The following is a 20406-nucleotide window of genomic DNA, read 5'->3' as shown; positions in this document are numbered from 1 at the left end:
TGAAGAGGGAGGAACTTATAAAGACAAGAAATTGTGTTAGATTGCTTTGTCCTGACCGTTTTTTTCATTCTGATGGTCCTACTTGTTATAAGTATATCAAGCATTTGAGCATCATTATTGTGTTCTAGGAATCCCTGGTTGCTGCAAACAGCTTGCTTAGCTGGTAACTGAAAGGTTGGAGGTTTGGGCCCACCTAGAGGTACCTCGGAACAAAGGCCTGGTAATATTCTTTTGAAAATTCAACCATTGAAAACCCTATGAAGCACAGTTCTACTGTGAAAAACATGGGGTTGCCATGCGTCAGAATTGGCTCAACAGCAACTGGTTATTGTGTTATAGAAAGAGTAACAGCCTGGAATCTGAATCCCAGAGTTTTATTCTCAGCTATGCTGTCAAGTTACTATGTGACTTTGGGAAAGTCACTTAACGTCAATTTCCTCATTTTCAAATAAGACTAGAAGACCTGACCTCTAGAATGTCTTTGGTAACAAAATTGTATCATATAAAAACTCTGCTTTCTACAATGTTTTTCCTACACGTTAAAGTGTGTCTTTTCTGACACCAACTGTAAATATCTTCTGACACCAACTCCAAGTACAGTTCTTCAGATTGTAATCACCTGGAGCTAGGTCATTTCTCACAAGTTAAAGGGCACAGGCCTCCAGGCTGTCAAGTCAGCCTAAGTCTTCAGACACCAGCTGCAAGTTTGGAGGGGTCCACACACTCTCACTTCTGACCTGGCTGCAAATTTGAGAGTTACCACTGCCCCTTCCGGTTTGATAATTTGCTAGAATGACTCACAGAACTCAAGAATGTGCTATACCTGTGATTACAGTTCTATTATAAAGGATACAAATCAGAACCAGCATAAAGAAGAGACGTATAGGGTGAGGTCCAGGAGGATTTCAAATGCAGAGCTTCCATGTCCCAAAGACCTGTTACCCACCTGTGCTTCAGTGTCTTACACCAACCAAGACCTTCCTGAATGTCAGTGTCCAGAGTTTTTATTGGGTTTTCATTATGTAGGTATGATTGAATCATTACCCTTGTGGTTGAACTCAACTTCCAGCTCTTCTCCCCTGAGATCAGGCTGATGTCATGTAATAGGTCTTTCTGGGGTCTTCCAGCTCCAAGCCAATATGAGTTACCTTATCAGCATAAACCCTTAGGTGTAGTCTGGAGCCTTCACAGATAACAAAGACACTTCAGTCACTTGGGAAATTCCAAGGATTTATAGGTTATCTCCCAGAATCAGGGACAAAGACCAAATTATTCCATCAGTATGCAAATATGCTTCTGTCTTCTCTTCAAAAAAACATTAACTCCCTTGATCCCTATGACCTCTTTCAGTTGCCTGAAAGACAACTCTTTCACATCAAAACAACTTGTCTACACTAGCTGTCTACAATTTCTCACCTCCAATTTTCTCCTTGACCTCCTCTAATCTGGTTTCTGTCCCTACCATTCCCTGAAGCTGCTCTTGTTAAGGGTCTCCAATGACCTCCATTTTGTCAAATCCAATGGATACCTTTTTGCATTCAATCCAGCCTCTCAGCATCTTCCATCTGATTGATCAGTACCTCTTCCTTAAAATGCTTCTCTCTTCCATAACACCGCATTTTCCTGATTTTTCCCACATCAATAGCTCTTCCTCCTCATAGACTTCTTTACTGGTTCCGCCTCCCCTAACCTTTAAATGAATGTAGAGTGCATCAGGGTGCAGTCCGGGACCACTCTTCTTTCTAATCACACATCGTAAATAAACTCATCCAGAGCCAAGGCTTTAAATTTACGTATATGTTGAAGACCTCCAGATTTCTATTTCTTGACCTTCCCCCTGAGTTGTAGACTTATATCTGTCTTCATGGATGGTTCTACCTAGAACCCCAATACAGCACTTGCTTCTCTCAACACTAGTGATTCTTTGCACAGTCTCCCCCATTTCTGTAAATTACAACATCAAATCAATTGTTCAAGCCAAAACCACTCTTGACCCCTCCTCTCCTACATCAGACCCATCAATAATTCCTCCTAGTTATGTCACCAAATTATCTCTCCTATTATCCAATTCTCTCCCTCTTCTCTGCCACTACCCTGTTCCAAGCCATTATTTATCCCTGTATCAAACTGGACAAATAGGTCTGAAAAGAACCACAAAACTAGAAGAAGCCGTCCCAGGTTCTGTGTTGGTGAGTGCAAAATCTGCAGAGAAGCATCAGGAAAACAAATTGTGTTATGATCACCTAAGCCATCAAGAATTTCAGAAATATCTAGCAAATATTTCCTTCCAGAAGGGCAAAACCTTGCCCAAAAAGAAAACCACGAGGTTGAGAAACCAGATTCAGCAGGGTGGTAACACTGAGGGTGAAAGAGAAGGTTCAAATAGTTGGGGCCAGGGGAAGGTCCTAGATGAAGCAGGACTCAGAAAGCATTATAACAGTAAAATACGATAGCTAAGGTTAGAGTTAAACCTTGGCAAGTGTCTCAGTTATCTAGAGCTAGTGTAACAAATACCACAATAAAAAACAGAGGTTTATTCTCTCACAGGCTAGGAGGCTAGAAGTCCAAATTTAGGGCACCACCTCTAGTGGAAGTCTGTCTTTCTGTCAGTTCTGGGGGAAGGTCCTTGTCACCAACCTTCCCCTGCTGTAGGAGCTTCTCAGCCAGGAACCCCAGATCCAAAGGAGAAGCTCTGCTCCCGGCTCTGCTGTCTTGGTCTTCGTAGGAGGTCCCTCTCGTCTCTGCTCGATTCTCTCTTTTATATCTCAAGAGAGATAGACTCAAAATACAACCTAATCCTGTAGATTCAGTTCTGCCTCGTTAACATAACTGCCTCTAATCCTGCCTCATTAACATCATAGAGGTTAGGATTTACAGCACATAGGATACTCACATCAGATAAAACAAAATGGTGGACAACCACATAATACTGGGAATCATGGCCTAGGCAAGTTGACAAATACTTGGGGGGGGCGGGGGGGGGGACACAATTCAATCCATAACAGCAAGCGCCTGTAGATTTCTAGGAAATAGAGCAGAAAAACTTTCCGGAGCCAGGCTTATCTCTGATAGGCGGAGACCAAAAACCAAAAAAACCAAACCCATTGCCGTGGAGTAGACTCTGACTCAACGACCCTATAGAACAGAGTAGAACTGCCCACAGGGTTTCCAAGGAGTGCCTGGTGGATTCAAACTGCTGACCTTTTGGTTAGCAGGTGTAGCTCTTAACCACTATGTCACCAGGGTTTCTGATAGGTAGAGAAGTGCCATAATTTGAGCCTTTCCTAATAACAGGGAGTCCTCAAGCCATGAAGCTGGGAAAGGTATCATAGGTGCCGGGTGGATTGAATTGTGTCCCCCCAAAATATCTGTCAACTTGGCTAGTCCATGATTCCTAGTATTATGTGATTGTTCACCATGTTGTCATCTGATATGATTTTCCTACGTGTTATAAATCCTACTTCTATGATGTTAATGAGGTGGGATTAGCAGCCATTATGTTAAAGAGGCAGGACTCAAACTACAAGATGCGGTTGTGTTTTAAGCCAATCTCTTTGAGATATAAAAAACAGAAGCAGGCAGAGACACATGTGGACCTCATACCACCGAGGAAGCAGCGCCAGAAAGAGAGTGCATTCTTTGGACCTGAGGTTCCTGTGCAGAGAAGCTCCCAGACCAGAGGAAGATTGATGACAAGGACATTTCTTGGGAGCCGACAGAGAGAGAAAGCCTTCCCCTAGAGCTGGTACCCTGAATTTGAACTTCTAGCCTCTTAGACTGAGAGAATAAACTTCTGTTTGATAAAGCCATCCACTTGTGGTAATTCTGTTATAGCAGCAGAGAAATTTATTTTCTCACAGTCTAGTAGGTTACAAGTCCAAATTCAGGGCATCACCTTCAGGGGACGGCTTTCTTTCTCTGTGGGCTCTTGAGAGAAAAAAGGTGGTACAGGCCACACCCCAGGGGAACTCCCTTTAGGTTGGATCAGGGAGGGGACCTGAGTAAGGTTGGTGTTACAATCCCACCCTAATCCTCTTAATATAAAATTACAATCACAAAATGGAGGACAAGGAGGTGGGGCCAAGGAGGTGGAATAGCCAGATGCTTCTGGGTATCCCTCTTACAACAAAGACCCAAAAAATCAAGTGAAACAATTATATTTATGACAAGCTAGGAGCGCTGAACATCCAAGGGAAAGTTAGAAAACAGCCTGAGCAGCAGAAGGAGAGAGAGGCAGTTCAGAAGCACAGAGGAGTTGCCGGACCTGAATCCCTGGGATCCCTCAGGCACCATTTCCGGGACCAGCTGTGGCAGGCCGGTAGTAGCAGCGTTTGGCTGCAGTTTCCTCAGGGAGAAGCAGCCAGCTGCACAGCCTACTCACACCTCCGGAACCAGAGAAGAACAGCGCTGTCAGCAAAAGCTAAGTACTTGTGCACATTTTACCACACCCTTAGCCCCCAAGCTGGCTTCAGTGGATGTTGATTTCCCTGGGCCTGGGATAGGCCCATCTGAGCACCCTGAGCCATGCTCCCATCCTTGGAGAAAGAATAAATTCACATCAGGGGGAAAAGATAATTTGCCAGCTCCACTAACTGGGGAAGCTCAGGACAGAAGCAGCTCCTGTCCAGGCACAAACAGTCTGTGGACTCTGAGTACCTTTCCCCCCTGCATGGATCTGTGTGGGCCTATTTCAGGAGAATAGGACCTTGTTAGACTGCAACTGTTTAAGCTGTGTGGTGGAGGGGTGGGTGTTTGACATTTGACACAGCTTTGCCTGTTAAACAGGGTCCTCACCTACCCATATCAGAGGCTTAAGGACTGGTGGCTCCAGGTCACCCAGCCACCCACAACAGGGGTCCAAGGATAACTGGTACATCCCACCCCTTACAACCAAAAGCATTGGGTGCCCATGGTCTGTCTGCAGAACCTACCTACCTGTATGCTGTATGTAGGGAACAGGGATGGGCTTTCCTCAGGGACATTCGGGGGATGGTTCTCAGTCCCCTGCCTTGTTCAGAGCGTAACCCCCTGCTGCAGTCAGGTACCAGTACCTTGCCCAAACACCCCTGCCCCTCTAAGACTGTATGACAGAGACTGTATCACACACTTGATGACCAGCTACCTGGACACCTGAGGTGAATCCACACAAGAAAAGTGAATGAACTCATAAGCTCATATGCCTGATAACAGCTCTAGCCATCTGATGACAGGACATCAGAGCTCCAAAAGTGAAAATAATGAAGCTAGCTCACTTAAGCAACCATTTGGGCAAATCAAAACAAAACAAAGCAAGAAACTAGGATACAGTATGCAAACATAAAATAAACCAGTATAATAACTTAAAGACGACTCAGAGACAACAGTCAATGTCAAATCACATAAAGAAACATACCATGATCACTTCAACAAGCTCTCAACACAGAGAATCAAAGGATCTTCTGGATGAAGGTGCATTCCTGGAATTACCAGATGCAGAATACAAAAGATTAATATACAGAACTCTTCAAGACATCAAAAAGGAGATCAGGCAATATGCAGAACAAGCCAAGGAACACACAGATAAAACAGCTGAAGAAATTGAAAAGGTTATTCAAGAACAAAAGGAAAAATTTAATAAGCTGCAAGAATCCATAGAGAGACAGCGATCAGAAATTTAGAAGATTAACAATAAAATTACAGAATTAGACAACTCGGTAGAAAGTCAGAGGAGCAGAATCGAGCAAGTGGAAGGCAGAATTAGTGACCTTGAACATAAAGCACTTGACACCAATATATTTGAAGAAAAATCAGATAAAAAAAATTTTTTTTTAAATGAAGAAACCTTAAGAATCATGTGGGATTCTATCAAGCGAACTAACCTATGAGTGACTGGAGTACCAGAGCAGGGAGGGATAACAGAAAATACAGAGAGAATTATTGAAGATTTGTTGTCAGGAAACTTCCCTGATATTGTGAAAGATGAGAAGATATCTATCCAAGATGCTCATCGAACTCCACATAAGGTAGATTTTAAAAGAAAGTCACCAAGACATGTTATAATCAAACTTGTCAAAACCAAAGATAAAGAGAGAATTTTAAGAGCATCCAGGGATAAACGAAAAGTCACCTACAAAGGAGAGTCAATAAAAATAAGCTCGGACTACTTGGCAGAAACCATGCAGGCAAGAAGGCAATGGCATGACTTATATAAAGCATTGAAGGAAAAAAACTGCCAGCCAAGAATCATATATCCACCAAAACTGTCTCTCAACTATGAAGGTGAAATTAGGACATTTCCAGATAAACAGAAGTTTAGGGAATTCGTAAAAGTCAAAACTACAAGAAATACTAAAGGGAGTTCTTTGGTTAGAAAATCCATAATATCAGGTATGAACCCAAGACTAGAACACTGGACAGAACAATCAGATGTTAACCCAGACAGGGAAATCACAAAAACAAATCAATATCAAAAAAACACTCAAACAGGCAAACAGCAATGTCATTATGTAAAAGAAGACAACATTAAAATAATAAAGACAGACTAAGAAATGTAGTCACAGATCTTTCATATGGAGAGGAAGACAAGGCGATATAAAGAAATAAAAATTAGGTTTAAACTTAGAAATATAAGGATAAATATTAGGTAACCACAAAGGAGACTAGCTATCCTGCTCATCAAAATAAAATACAAGAAAAAAAATAGAGACTCAGTAGAAACAAAACAACAACGAATAAGAGGAAAAGACAAACTACTAAAAAGATAAACTACTCAGCACAAAACATTAAGTGGGAAAAAGAAACTCAACAACACACAAAAAAAGACATCGAAATGACAGCACTAAACTCATACAACCCAGTGCCATCGAGTCAATTCCACCAATCCATAATCACGCTGAATGTAAATGGAACAAATGCACCAATAAAGAGACAGAGTGGCAGAATGGATAAAAAAACATGATCTGTCTATATGCTGCCTACAAGAGACACACCTTAGACTTAGAGACACAAGCAAACTAAAACTCAAAGGATGGAAAAAAAATATATCAAGCAAACAACAATCCAAAAAGAGCAGGGGTGGTAATATTAATTTTTTACAAAACAGACTTTAAAGTTAAATCCACCACAAAGGATAAGGAAGGACACTATATAATGATTAAAGGAACAATATACCAGGAGGATATAACCATATTAAATATTTATGCATCCAATGACAGGGCTGCAAGATACATAAAACAAACTCTAACAGCATTGAAAAGTGAGATAGACAGCTCCGCAATTACAGTAGGAGATGTCAACACACCACTTTCGGTGAAGGACAGGACATCCAGAAAGAAGCTCAATAAAGACATGGAAGATCTAAATGCCACAATCTACCAACCTGACCTTATAGACATATGTAGAACACTCCACCCAACAGCAACCCAGTATAAGTTCTTTTCTAGTGCACATGGAACATTCTCTAGAATAGACCACATATTTGGTCATAAAGCAAGCCTTAGCAGAACCCAAAACATTGAAATATTACAAAGCATCTTCTCTGACCATAAGGCCATAAAAGTAGAAATCAATAACAGGAAAAGCAGGGAAAACAAATCAAACACTTGGAAACTGAACAATACCCTGCTCAAAAAAAGACTGGATTATAGAAGACATTGAGGATGGAATAAAGAAATTCGTAGACTCCAATCAGAATGAAAACACTTCCTATCAGAACCTTAGGGACACAGCGAAAGCAGTGCTCAGAGGTCAATTTATTTCAATAAATGCACACATCCAAAAAGAAAAAAAGGCTAAAATCAAAGAATTATCCCTACAACTTGAAAAAATAGAAAGAGAGCAACAAAAGAAACCCTCAGGCACTAGAAGAAAACAAAAAATAAAAATTAGAGCAGAACTACATGAAATAGAAAACATAAAAACAATTGAAAGAGTTAACAAGAGCAAAAGCTAGTTCTTTGAAAAAATTAACAAAATTGATAAACCACTGGCCAAACTGACAAAAGAAAAACAGGAGAGGAAACAAATAACCTGAATAAGAAATGAGATGGGTGATATTACAAGAGACCCAACTAAAAGAATCACATCAAATTACTATGAAAAATTTTACTCTAACAAATTTGAAAACCTAGAAGAAATGGATGAATTCCTAGAAACACACTACCTACCTAAACAAACACAAACAGAGGTAGAACAACTAAATACCCGTAACAAAAGAAGAGATTGAAAATGTAATCAACTCCCAACAACAAAAAAAAAAAAGCCCTGGCCCCCTGGAGGGCTTCACTGCAGAGTTCTACCAAACTTTTGGAGAAGCGTTAACACCACTACTACTAAAGGTATTTCAGAGCATAGAAAAGGACGGAAGACTCCCAAACTCATTCTATGAAGCCATCATAGCCCTGATACCAAAACCAGGTAGAGACACCACAAAAAAAGAAAATTACAGACCTATATCCCTCATGAACTTAGAAGCAAAAATCCTCAACAAAATTCTAGCCAATAGAATTCAACAATGTATCAAAAAAATAATTCACCATGACCAAGTGGGATTCATACCAGGTATGCAGGGATGGTTCAACATTAGAAAAACAATTAATGTAATCCATCATAGAAATAAAACAAAAGACAAGAACCACATGATTTTATCAATTGATGCAGAAAAGGCATTTGACAAAGTTCAACACCCATTCATGATAAAAACTCTCAGCAAAATAAGAATAGAAGGAAAATTCCTCAACATAATAAAGGGCATTTATGCAAAGCCAACAGCCAACATCATCCTAAATGGAGTCTGAAAGCATTCCCCTTGAGATCGGGAACCAGACAAGGATGCCCTTTATCACCACTCTTATTCAACATTGTGCTGGGGGTCCTAGTCAGAGCAATTGGGCTAGATAAAGAAATAAAGGGTATCCAGATTGGCAAGAGAGAAGTAAAAGTGTCTCTATTTGCAGATGACATGATCTTATACACAGAAAATCCTAAAGAATCCTCAAGAAAACTACTGAAACTAATAGAAGAGTTCAGCAGAGTATCAGGATACAAAATAAACACAGAAAAATCAGTTGGATTCCTCTACAGCAACAAAAAGAACATGAAAGACGAAATCACCAAATCAATACCATTTATAGTAGCCCCCAAGAAGATAAGATAATTAGGAATAAATCTTAACAGAGATGTAAAAGACCTATACATAGAAAACTACAAGACACTACTGCAAGAAACCGAAAGAGACCTACATTAAGTGGAAAAACATACTTTGCTCATGGATAGGAAGACTTAACATTGTAAAAATGTCTATTCTACCGAAAGCAATCTATAGATTTAATGCAATTCCGATTGAAATTCCAAAGACATTTTTTAATGAGATGGAAAAACAAATCACCATATGGAAGGAAAAGAGGCCTTGGATAAGTAAAGCATTACTGAAGAAGAAGAACAAAGTGGGAGGCCTCACTCTACCTGATTTTAGAATCTATTATACTGCCGCAGTAGCTAAAACAGCCTGGTATTGGTGCAACAATAACGGATACACAGACCAACGGAACAGAATGGAGAATCCAGACAAATGGTGCTGGCATAACTGGATATCTATCTGCAAAAAACTGAAACAAGACCCATACCTCACACCATGCACAATAACTAACTCAAAATTGATCAAAGACCTAAATATAAAATCTAAAAGAATAAAGATCATGGAAGAAAAAATAGAGACAATGCTAGGAGCCCTAATACCTGGCATAAACAGTACACAAAACATTACTAAGAATGCAGAAAACAGATAACTGGGAGCTCCTAAAAAATCAAACACCTATGCTCACCCAAAGACTTCACCAAAAGAGTAAAAAGATTACCTACAGACTGGGAAAAAGTTTTTAGCTATGACATTTCCAATCGGTGTCTGATCTCTAAAATCTATGTAATACTGCAAAAATTCAACTACAAAAAGACAAATAACCCAATTAAAAAAATAGGCAAAGGATATGAACAGACACTTCAGTAAAGAAGACATTCAGGTAGCTAACAGATACATGAGGAAATGCTCACGATCATTTGCCATTAGAGAAATGCAAATCAAAACTACAATGAGATTCAGTCTCACTCCAACAAGGCTGGCAGTAATCCAAAAAACACAAAATAATAAATGTTGAAGAGGTTGTGGAGAGACTGGAACACTGCTGGTGGGAATGTAAAATGGAACAACCACTTTGGAAATCGATTTGGCGCTAACTTAAAAAACTAGAAATAGAACTACCGTATGATCCAGTAATCCCACTTCTTGGAATATATCCTAGAGAAATAAGAGCCTTTACACGAACAGATATATGCACACCCATGTTCATTGCAGCACTGTTTACGATAGCAAAAAGATGGAAGCAACCAAGGTGCCCATCAAGGGATGAATGGATAAATAAACTGTAGTATATTCGCACAATGGAATATTGTGCATCGATAAAGAACAAAGATGAATCCGCGAAAGATTTCATAACATGGAGGAACCTGGAAGGCATTATGCTGAATGAAATTAGTTGCAAAAGGACAAATATTGTATAAGACCACTATTATAAGAACTCGAGAAATAGTTTAAACAGAGAATATTCTTTGATGGTTACAAGAGGGGGAAGGGAGGGAGGGAGGGAGAGGGTTTTCACTAATTAGATAGTAACAACAACAACAACAACCAGTGCTGTCGAGTCAATTCCGACTCATAGCGACCCTATAGGACAGAGTAAAACTGCTCCATAGAGTTTCCAAGGAGTGCCTGGCGGATTCAAACTGCCAACCTTTTGGTTCGCAGCTGTAGCACTTAACTACTATGCCACCAGGGTAGATAAGAACTATTTTAGGTGAAGGGAAAGACAACACACAATACAGGAGAGGTCACCACAACTAGACTAAACCAAAAGCAGTTTCCTGAATAAACTGAACACTTTGAAAGCCGGGGTAGCAGGGGCAGGGGTTTGGGGACCATGGTTTCAGGGGACATCTAAGTCAATTGGCATAATAAAATCTATTAAGAAAACATCCTGCACCCCACTTTGGAGAGTGGCATCTGAGGTCTTAAACGCTAGCAAGCGGCCATCTAAGATGCGTCAATTGGTCTCAACCCACCTGGAGCAAAGGAAAATGAAGAACACTAAAGGCAGAAGGTAATTATGAACCCAAGAGGCAGAAAGGTGCCACGTAAAGCAGAGACTACATTAGCCTGAGACTAGAAGAACTAGATGGTGCCTGGTTACAACCAATGACTGCTCTGACAGGGAACAGAACAGAAAACTCCTGAGGGAGCAAGAGAGCAGTGGGATGCAGACCCTGAATTCTAGTAAGAAGTCCAGACTTAACAGTCTGACTGAGACTACAAGGACCCAGGAGGTCATGGTCCCCAGACCTTCTGTTAGCCCAAGACAGGAACCATTGTCAAAGCCAACTCTTCAGACAGAGATTGGACTGGACTACGGGATAGAAAATGATACTGGGGAAGAATGAGCTTCTTGGATCAAGCAGACACATGAGACTATGTTGGCATCTCCTGTTTGAATGGAAGATGAGAGGGTAGAGGGGGTCAGAAGCTGGCCGAATAGAATCGAAAGAGAAAGTAGAGGCAAGGAGTGTGCTGTCTCATTAGGGGGACAGCAATTAGGAGTATATAGGAAGGTGTTTCTAAATTTTTGTATGAGTCCGACTTGATTTGTAAACTTTCACTTAAAGCACAATAAAAATTAAAAAAAAAAAAATGGAGGACAACCACACATGGCCTAACCAAGTTGATACATATTTTGGGGGGTACAGAATTCAATCCATGACAATCACTAAGACAATAGGCTATTCCTCTCTCCATAGAAATATCCCCCCAGAAGTCCAGGTAACATGTCTCATTTAAACATGGGATAGGAGAAACGGTATGATCTAACTCCATAAGGTTATAAAATTTAACCTTTCTTCTTAAAAGAAAAATGTCAAAATGTAACTTTTACAGTTACATATTACGACAAATGAGAAGACACCAGAAAAATGCTGACACAAAGAAGATGAAAACACTAAACTAACCCTTCAAATGGGACTGAAAGAGAATAAGAAGGCAGTTAAAATTTTGAGAAAAGAGCATAAAACAAAAAAAAAGAACTCGGAAATAAAATGGCCAGACCACTAAGCCACTGAAAAAAAAGATGAATTAAAGACTTGAGAGACTTATAAAGATAAAAGATAAGCAAAGGAGATCCAAGTATACTTGGAGTCTCAAGGAAGAAAACCAAAGCAAGAAATGGAACAAATATTTAAAACTGTAATTGAAGAAAAAATTCCTAAAATTCTGAGGGAAAATTAATTTCACTCTAGAATTCTATACCCAGTTAAATTATCAATCAAGTGTGCATGTAGAACACAGAAAATTCAGACAAATATTACCTCCCATGCATTCTTTCTCCAGAAGCGACTAAACAATATACCTCCACGGAAACAAGGGCTTAAATGAAGAGAAATAGGAACATATGAGATCTAGAAAACTGGACATCCACCAATAGAAAAAGACAAAGAGAATCCCCAAAATAATGCTGAAGGGAGATCCCAGGATGACAGTTACACACACAACTAGTCCAGATTACAGGTTACAGACTTCAGTGTAGGTTACATGTCAACACAAAGAAAACAAAAACCCTCACAACTGGGCCAATAAGCAACATCATGATAAACGGAGAAAAGATTGAAGTTGTCAAGGATTTCATTTTACTTGAATACACAACCAACGCCCATGGAAGCAGCAGTCAAGAAATCAAAAGACGTATCGCAATGGGCAAAACTGCTACAAAGACCTCTTAAAAGTGTTGAAAAGTAAAGATGTCACTTTGAGGACTAAGGTGCACCTGACATAAGCCATGATGTTTTAAATCACATTATATGTATGCAAAAGCTGGATAATGAATAAGGAAGACTGAGCAAGAATCGATGCTTTTGAATTATGGTGTTGGCAAAGAATATTGAATATACCATGGACTACCAGAAGAACAAAGAAATCTGTCTTGGAAGAAGTACAGCCGGAGTGCTCCTTAGAAGCAAGGATGGCGAGACTTTGTCTCACATACTTTGGACAAGTTATCAGGTGGGACCAGTCCCTGGAGAAGGACATCATGCTTGGTAAAGCACAGCGTCAGCGAAAAAGAGGAAGACCCTCGACAAGACGGATTGACACAGTGGCTGCAATGATGGGGTCAAACATAGCAACGATTGTGTGGATGGCACAGGACTAGTCAGTGTTTTGTCCTGTTGTGCATAGAGTTACTAAGAGTCAGAAGTGACTCAACGGCACTTAACAACAACAAACAGTTCAGATTGGAGCAAGTCAGAAGGCTTCAAGAAGATAAAATTTATAGAATACAAATTTGGTGTTACTGAGAAATATACACAACGAGGGGAGAGGTGGGGAATACATTAGTAGAAATACATAGAAAACTAAGTAACTGACAAAGGAAGACAATTATTAACTCCAGAGAAAATAAAATAACTCCATAAAAATGTAATATTTTTCGTTAAAAATATTCATTGAGTGCCAGATTTGAGCCAGGCACAGTTTAGGCCCTTGGGAAATGAGACAAAATCCCTGCTTTAGTGAAATTGCATTCTAATAGAGGAGATACGGATCAAATAATGAACACAGTAAACAAGTAAATTATATATTATGTTGGAAGATTACATAAAGTGTGGAGAAAGTCATAACATACGTGGCTGAGCTACCAATAGTGTTTGCATTATCATCAAATATAAATGTTTATTACTGATAAAGCCAAAATTACAATATAATTGTCTTGGAGTGCAGGGGAGTCAGGGGAAGGAGGGGAAATGTGCCAATGTGTGGTAGGGCAAGACACCTAAATCCTCTCCTTGTTGTTGTTGTTAGTTGCCATCAAGTCGGCTCCAACTCATGACAATCTTATGTATCACAGAACGAAACATTGCCCAGTCCTGCGCCATCACAATTGTTGGTATGTTTGAGCCCATTGGTTGCAGTTATTGTGTCAATCCATCTTATGGAGGATGTTTCTACTTTTCAGTGACCCTCTACTTTATCAAGCCTGATGTCCTTTTTTAGCAATTGGTCTTTCCTGATGACGTGTCCAAAGTGAGCAAGACGAAGTCTCACCATCATCCTCACTTCTAAGAAGCATTCTGGCTGTACTTCCTCCAAAACTAATTTGTTACTTCTTCTAGAAGTCCACAGTGTATTCAATGTTCTCCACCAACAGAACAATTTTTTGTGGCTAAGATCAAGCATAGTATCTGTTCTTATTAGCTTGGCATCTGATATGTTCTATTGACATATGGTATATTAAGCCACTTATTGTTGTGATCTTGGGTAGCTGAACACTTGATTGATCACCGGTCTATAGCAAATGAATCCACCCCTATGTTTGAGTCCATTGTTGTGGCTATTGTGTTAATCCATCTCATTGAGTGTTTCCTGCTTTTCGTTGGCCCTCTTCTGTACCAAACATGATGTCCTATTCTAGCAACTGGACTTTCCCGATGATGTGTCCAAAGTAAGCAAGTTGAAACCTCGTCATCCTCACTTCTAAGGAATATTCCAGACGTATTTCTGCCAAAAGAAAGAATAAATCAGTCTTAGAAGAAACACAACCAGAATGTTCCTGTTTATCGAGGAAGTTGATGTTCGTGGGTACGTTAAGGCAAGATGGAAGGAAAACTGTCCACTGAGGAAAGAACAACCTGCATAAGCCAGAAATTTTTATACCCTAGTCCCCAAAGAGATGCTGAAATGGAAAGTGTTCAGTGCTTGTACCCCTTTGTGGATGAAATGGGCCACAAGGTCTTTACTTACTTATTTGAACCTTCTGCCCCCAGGGAAGTGGGTAGATCTGTGGACACTTGGGCAGCTGAGGGCACAAGGGGAGCCATGGAAATAATGTGTAAAGTAAGAGAGAATATGCTAACTTTGATTCGTACATGCTCCACTTCAGACTACTTCAGGGACAGAAGAGCTTTGGGGAGTTTGGGTGGGGCAGAGTTTATCCCATCACAGCAACAAGAATATCCCTTCCTGATAGGCTTCAGCATGACACCTTGGCAATGCAGTCAAGAAGTGATTCCCGTGAGAACTAACAACATAAAACCCTTAGAAGAAAAAAACATAATGGCAATGCTTCAGGACCCAGATTTTAACAACGGATTCTTGGCTATGACACCAAAAGTATAAGGAGAAAAAACAAAATAGATGAACTTTATAAAAAGGAAAAATTTTATGTATCACAGGATTTTATCAAAGTAAAGAGACAACCTACAGATTGGAAGAAGATTTTTAGGAACCATACATCTGATAAATCACTAGTAGCACTGTGATTAAGCATTAGGCTGCCAACCAAAAGGTCAGCGGTTCAAATCCACCAGCCATTACGCAGAAGAAAGATGCGGCAGTCTGCTTCCACAAAGATCAGTTTTGGAAACCCTGTGGGAGCAGTTCTACTCTATTCTAAAGGGTCACTATGAGTCAGAATGGTCTTGATGGAAATAGGTGTGGTCTTGTTGTTGTTAAATATCTGATAAGAGTTTAATATCCAGAATATAAACAACAAAAAAAGACAACCCATTCAAAAAATGGGCAAAGGAATTGAATAGACTTCAACAAAGAGGATATACAAATGGCCAACAAGCACATGAAAAGATGTTCGACATCACTAGCCATTAGGGAGATGCAAAGCAAAACCACGATGAGATACCACTTCACCCCCACTAAAATGGCTATGAGAAAAATGAATAAATAACAGGTATCGGCAAGGGTGTGGAGAAACTGGAACCCTTATCCATTGCTAGTGGGAATGTAAAATGGTACAACCGCTGTAAAAAACAGTATGGCAGTTCCCCAGAATTTAAACATAGAACTACCATATGACACAGCAATCCCAGTTCTAGGTATACACCCAAAAGAATTGAAAGCAGCAACACAAACAGAAACCTGTACACCAATGTTCATTTCAGCACTGTTTGCAATAGCAAAAAGGTGGAAACAGCCTAAACGTCTGTCAACATATGAACGCATAAACAAAATGTGGTATATACATGCAATAGAATATTGTTGTTAGCTGTCAAGTTCGCCACTGACCTACGGCGATCCCATGAAGCGATCCCACGAAGGAACAAAAAGCTGCCCAGTCGTGTGCCATGGCCATACCATAATCAGTTCCTGATCAGACAATTGTGATCCACAGGGTTTTCAGTGATATTTGGAAGTAGATAGCCAAGCCTTTCTTCTTGGTCTGTCTTAGTCTAGAAGCTCCCCTGAAACCTATTCAGCATCATAGCAACATGCAAGCCTCCACTGACAGACAAATGCATGAGGTTCATTGACTGGGAATCAAACCTGGGTCTCCCATATGGAACTCAAGATATCTATCACTGAACCACCACTCCCCCCACAGTGGAATATTACTCAACCATAAAAGCACAAAGAGAAATGAAATCCTGATACATGCTACAACATGGATGAATCTCAAAAACATTATGCTGAGTGAAAGAAGTCACAAAAGGATAAGTATTGTAAGATCCTTACATGAAATAGGCAAATGTATAGAGACCAAAGTTCATCAGTGGTTACAAGGGGTGGGAAGGAAGGGGAAAGGGCGAGCCTTTGCTTAGGGGGCACTGAGTTTCTGTTAATGGTGGTGAACTATTTGGAAACAGTGGTGTCAGTGGTACATCATGATAAACATAATTAATGTCACTGAACTGTACATGTAGAAAATGCTGAATTGGCAAATGTTTGTTACATATACACAAATATAGATACAGATATAGATGGATAGTAGAGATAAAACCCCTTGCTGTTGAGTTGATTCTGACTCATAGCCACCTTATAGGATAGAGTAGAACTGCCCCATACAGTTTCCAAGGCTGTAATTTTTACAGAAGCAGACTGCCACATCTTTCTCCTGGGGAACGGCTGGTGGGTTGGAACCACCGACCTTCGAGTTAGCAACCAAGCACTTAACCACTGTGCCACCAGGGCTCTATATATATTTACCACAATAAAACAATTTTTTACTTACCACAATAAAACAATTAAGAAAAAATAGTGATATCTGAGGCCTCCAGTCTGTCTAATGTTCAGTAACTACCACCAGCCACTGTTAATTAGGTGCCTTCCAAGTGCTCAGAGGGTTTGTGGGACAGCAGGGGAAATCACACATGATGTGACAGGAGGTAGAGTGGAACAGGTGTGGGCACTGGCTTCAGAGTCGGGAGGCGGGGTTAAACATCTGTTCTCCTGCTCATTTACTGTAGGTGGCTGCAGGCGGGTCATTTCATCTCTTTAAACCCTCATTAAAAATTAAATGCTTTAAAATGTTTTTTTAAATTGGAATTAAAAATCATCTTACCTCAGGATGTTATTTGAAGATGAAATATGAAATAAATGTTGATTCAATCAGAATATCTAATAATTAGAACATAACATCAGAAAGACCATGGTAAAGAGTGAAATTTCATGGTGCTGAGCCTGAGTCAGAGCTGCCCAGAGGTGAAGCAGGTGCCTGGGATGTGCTGACCTAAACCATGTCTGTACTCTATATTGAAAGATGTCTACACTGGCAAGATGTCAGTTCTCCTCAAACTGATCTACTAATTAAGTGCAGTCCCAAACAAAATCGCAATTTTTTTTTTTTTGGAAATTGACAAGCCGATTTTAAAACTTATACGGCAAACTAAATGCTGGGAATAATCAAGACATACCTAATAAGGAAAAGAAATATAGAGGACTTGCTCTGGCAGATATAGACTTATAAACCTATAATAATTAAGACAGTGGTATTGGTAAGATAAGACAGTACAGAACCCAGAAGCAGAAACATAAACAAATGGGCATTGGATTAAAAACAAAGGCAGTGCTTGAGATCAATAAGGAAGACAGACTTTTCAATAAGTAGTGATGGGAAAATACAGTATCTACATGGGAAAGACAAATGAAATATAATACCTACCTCACAGCTTGTACGAAAATCAATTCCAGTTGAATCACATATTTATGAAGCTTTCACAAAACATCATATGAGAATACCTTTATAATCTATGGTGGTGGTTCTCAACTGAGGTTCTGAGGACCCTCAACCTGGGAGCGGGGACTGGGCAGCGGGAGCCACAGGAGAAAATGCCACTGGCATCTACTGAGTAGAGTCCAGAAAAAAACCAAAACCCAAACCCAGTGCTGTCGAGTCGATTCCAACTCATAGCGACCCTATAGGACAGAGTAGAACTGCTCCATAGAGTTTCCAAGGAGCGCCTGGCAGATTCAAACTGCCTACCCTTTGGTTAGCAGCCGTAGCACTTAACCACTACGCCACCAGGGTTTCCAGGGTAGAGTCCAGGGTTGCTGCTAAATCCTACCATGCACAGAACTCCCCCACAACAAAGAATTATCCAGCTCAAAATGTCAATAGTGTTGAGGTTGAGAAACCATGATCCAAGATTAGAAAAATATTTCTTAAGTATGACACAAAAAAGAACTAAATCTAAAGATTGATAAGTGTGACAATGTTAAATTTAAGATCATCTGGTCACCAAAAGATACCACCAAGACAATGAAAATGTAAGGCAGAGTGAGAGATCTCTGCAACACAAAGAACCAGAAAAGGGCTCATTTGTTGAATATAAAGAAAAACAACCCAGCAGAAAAATATTCAAAAGAGAGAATCCAAACGGCCAATAGAGATAAGGAAGGGTACTCAGCATTGTTTTAAACAGAGAAATGTCGTTTTGGATCACAATTAGGTACAGAATTTAAGGTCTGACAACACTGAGTGTTGGGACGAAAGTGAAGCACTCAAACACTGCTGGCTGGAATAGGGCTTAAACTGGTAGAACTCTTTGGAAAAACATTTGGCATTTTTGCCGATGATGGAAAAATTTGGGAACAGATAAGGATGACGAGCCTGACGAACATAATTAATGCACTGAACTGTACATGTGAAGACTGCTGAAATGGCAAATGTTTTGTTACATATATATTTGCAACAATTAAAAAGTTGACTTTACTGTGTCTTGTAAAGCTGAATGTACAATGTCTGGTGAAATTCCACTCCTAGGTAAACACTCTATAGAAATGCAGGCTTGCTTACATCAGGAAATGTACACAAGCATTCATGACAATGTTGTTTAAAATGATCCCAGAGACATGGGCTGATTGAATGGACATGGGAAATCCGGGGTAGAAAGGAAGAGTGGGAGAGCAACTAGGGCCACATAACAATGTGTGTATAAATTTTTGTATGAGAAACTAACTTGAACTGTAAACTTTCACTTAAAGCACAATTAAAAAAATAAAATAAAATGATCCCAGCGTGGAAACATTGACAACGCCCATGAGCAGATAATCTAGTATATATGTGTGCACATATATATATATATATATGCCCTGGTGTTGCAGTGGTTAAAGCACTTGGCTGCTAACCAAAAGGCCTACCATTCGAACCCACCAACCGCTTCACAGAAAGATGTGGTGATCTGTTTCTGTAAAGATTACTGCCTTGGAAACCCTATGGGGCAGTTCTACTCTGTCCTATAGTGTTACTATGAGTGAGAATCTACTCAATAGCAACAAGTTTTGTTTGGGTTTATGTATATAAGCCCGTGCAAAAGTGGTTGCAGCAGTACATCGACAGGGAAATGCCAGAAAGTCAAGTCAGATTCAGAAGAGGACTTAGAACCAGGGATATCATTGCTGATGTCAGACCTTGGCTGAAAGCAGAGCATACCAGAAAGGTATTTACCTGTGTTTCACTGACTATGCAAAGGCATTCAGCTGTGTGGATCATAACAAATTATGGATAACATTGCAAAGAATGGAAATTCCAGAACACTTAATTGCGCTCATGAGGAACCTGTACATAGTCGAGTAAATAATACAAGAAGCTGGACTATATGAAGAAGAATGTGTCATCAGGATTGGTGGAGGACTCATTAACAACCTGCGATATGCAGACACAACCTTGTTTGCTGAAAGCGAAGGACTTCAAGCACTCACTTATGAAGGTCAAAGACTACAGCCTTCAGTATGGATTACATGTCAACATAAAGACAACAAAAATCCTCAGAACTGGACCAATAAGCAACATCATAATAAATGGAGAAAATATTGAAGTTGTCAAGGATTTCATTTTAATTGAACCCACAATCAACACCCATGGAAGCAGCAGTCAACAAATCAAACCACGTATTGCATTGGGCAAATAAGACCTCTTTAAAGTGTTGAAAAGCAAAGATGTCACTTTGAGGACTAAGGTGTGCCTGACGTATGCCATGATATTTTCAATCGCCTCATATGCAGTGCAAAAGCTGGACAATGAATAAGGAAGACTGTAGAAAAATTGACGCCTTTGAATTATGGTGTTGGTGAAGAATATCGAATATACCATGGACTGCCAGTAGAAC

This window comes from Loxodonta africana, chromosome 15 (assembly GCF_030014295.1).
Source record: "Loxodonta africana isolate mLoxAfr1 chromosome 15, mLoxAfr1.hap2, whole genome shotgun sequence".
Taxonomy (NCBI): Eukaryota; Metazoa; Chordata; class Mammalia; order Proboscidea; family Elephantidae; genus Loxodonta; species Loxodonta africana.
This window is presented reverse-complemented; position numbering follows the sequence as displayed.